Source organism: Dioscorea cayenensis, chromosome 13 (genome assembly GCF_009730915.1).
Source record: "Dioscorea cayenensis subsp. rotundata cultivar TDr96_F1 chromosome 13, TDr96_F1_v2_PseudoChromosome.rev07_lg8_w22 25.fasta, whole genome shotgun sequence".
Taxonomy (NCBI): Eukaryota; Viridiplantae; Streptophyta; class Magnoliopsida; order Dioscoreales; family Dioscoreaceae; genus Dioscorea; species Dioscorea cayenensis.
Genome location: NC_052483.1, coordinates 1,773,894 through 1,776,813, shown reverse-complemented (window position 1 = coordinate 1,776,813; position 2,920 = coordinate 1,773,894).

The following is a 2,920-nucleotide window of genomic DNA, read 5'->3' as shown; positions in this document are numbered from 1 at the left end:
AATGAGCAATGGAACCCAAGTCTCTCCTTCGCCATCTCTTCCATCTTTTGGCTGCCCTCATCTCCATCTCCCAAACTCTTCTACCACTCTCCGTCCCCTCCTCCCTCCATCCTCTTACCTACCACCCATTTTTTTCTCCTCCCTCTCCTCTCTGATCATTCACTTCCTCGTCCTTTCAAGAAACAGATAAACCTATGGTTCTCTCATGGCAGTAAGTCTAAATGCTGCAAAACATTCAAAAAATGTAATTTAATTTACTACATATATTCCTTCACGGCAAACCAAATAACCCATGTTGGCATTTTACTTGTAAATCAAATTACATCACACCAACATACGGGTAACCAAACACCCCTTGGTGCAAAATGAGAAGGAATAAGCACCAACGGCTCCAAATATGAAAATGACATTTCATAGTCTCCCATATGAATTTATAATTACTTTTAAATATTGACAAACTATAAATATTGACATACGATTAAATTAAAAAGAAGTCCAAACAACATCCACTAGAAGTGGAGACAAAACAGAGTACATGAAAGCAAGAAAATAAAATACAAAACACCAAAGTAAAGAGAATGAAAGAAGAAGGCCCATAACCCACACACATGTTAGGGTCGAAACATCACAAATTACTTAGCTCTATCTTTCTCGCCGGATCCTGGATGGTCACTCAAGAAGTCCAGACTGCGTTTAGCAAAAAGCAGCTGAATCCTCCAATCTTGACTTCTTTTTGTCTAGTACTGTATTCAACCAAAGTAGGAACATATATATGAATACATTTGGAAATGGTAGTGTTACATGCAGAGTATGTATCCCTAATGAAGGCATTTTTTTCTCGCTAAATGTTCCACACTAATAAACGGATAATGAGGTCTGCAACATAATTAGTTTATTAATATTTTTAAAATAGTTATTTTTTATGTTTTTGTAAGTAAACAAAATCACATTTTTTTTCTTTATGTGTTACGTCCCGATCCCATACCCAGTACGCAACAACTGCGGCAGTAACCCGAGAGGGATACACACACCACTCAATCCTCGAGTCGTCGCATGGCTAACACATCCCTGAAATGAATAACATTGGACAGAAAATACAAAAGAAGGAACAAAAAATACACAGAGGAAGAAACTATATCATAATTCGATATAAGAGTTTAATAAAACATGCTCGTCACAAATACAACTAAGGTTCCAAGAAACTAGACAAGCATGCATACAAACCATGCATATAGAATTCAAACACACTAGTGGATCCATGTCCTATTACAACATGTCCATGCTCAAGGAATATACATGCAATACTGGAAATGAACGAAGAAAGAAAGATAGTGTCCAGCACTTTGCCTCATTGCAACGCTTCTGGTCGCTATAGCCTGGAAGAAAGAGTGAGGGAATGAAACCTCGGTCACTCATTGAGTGAGTTAGCACAATTCCAATAGAATATACAAACTACTCAATGAAATCAACAAGCCAAGCTATTACAGTAATACAATTAGAATGGGACTTTTCAGCATATATAACAACATTTGTATATAGGGAAAGAAAAACATAGATAGCATATAAGAACCATTTTTGTTCAAATGAGTATGCCCACAAATGAAAAGCCGAAGGTTTGCATAAAGTTAGTTTTAATAAGCCTGACACATAAATTGCATCGTCAAAACAATATTCCAAAAGATATATTAAAAATCACATCTCAAGAGTTCCTTTGTATGAAGACATCATCTTTCTCAAAATATGATATCAACATCTCCATCATCATCTGGTCTAAAAACCTCTCTAAACTCTAGCCGTGGATGCGGCTAAGTTCAGAGCAGTCAAGATTCTCATGTCCTTGATGTTGACTCACCGGGAATCCGTGTGATGACTTCGGGTTCCCGATGTTTATCTAAACATGGCTCTATGCACCACCTGAAGTGGACAATAACTCTGGGTCTTCATGCCACCTTGATAGTCTATCCGTCAAAACCATCCACTAAAACTAGAGAAGGGCTACGCCCAGTCACCATCAAAACTTGTGGAAGCTCAAATCATACAAAATATGCATGTCACACCCAAAGTTCAGATCTAGGACAACATCCATATGCTGGGAATGGAAATCATTTCCGCAATTATTGATGGCAAAACACAATAGTATATAAACATAGGTTTCATAGTTCATTCAATCTAAAAATATAAGTATTGACAACAGCATGGAAACCTTTCCAAATCAATTAAATACCTCAGTTCAACACGATAAACCATGAATTATTGTCATTCATACGAACAAGATACATAAATCATATATTCTATTTGAATTATGCATTCATATCACCCATTCACGACTTAGGTGAGAAAAGATAGCAAGCAAGGTACTCCTCAACCGGCTCCTTGCCGAGCAACAAGCTCTCACCACCTAACCAACAAAACACAAACACAAACAACAACAAGAATAAGCAAAGAAACACAAGAACGAACCCTAGGTTCACCCAAGCAAAGCAATCCTAATGAGGCCTAGGTTTGGCTCACAACTTGGTTTTAGGGTGACCAATGAAAACCATAGCAAGGAATTGGCTCATGGATACAATCAAACTAGCTAGGAAGAGAATTCAATGCCAACCATTATCACAAGCTGCAACAACAATGAGAAAGAAGAAGATCAAAGATTAAGACTTAATCCAACCTCTAAATCATCCATCCTCCAAACAATAAGGAAGACAAAGAATGGAAGCTTACCTCAAGGATTTAAGGACAAGATGGATGGATCTTGGGGCTCCAAAGTGGAAGAACAATGGCTAACAACTTCTCTTCTTGCTCCAAGGAAAGCTTAAGAACGAGGAGGAAAAGAGAAGGAAGGGAGAACCAATTAGCAGGAGGAAAAACAAGCAAAAAGGAGGCCAAAAGGGCCTTAAGAACCTAGCTGGGCGCGCCCTGCGTC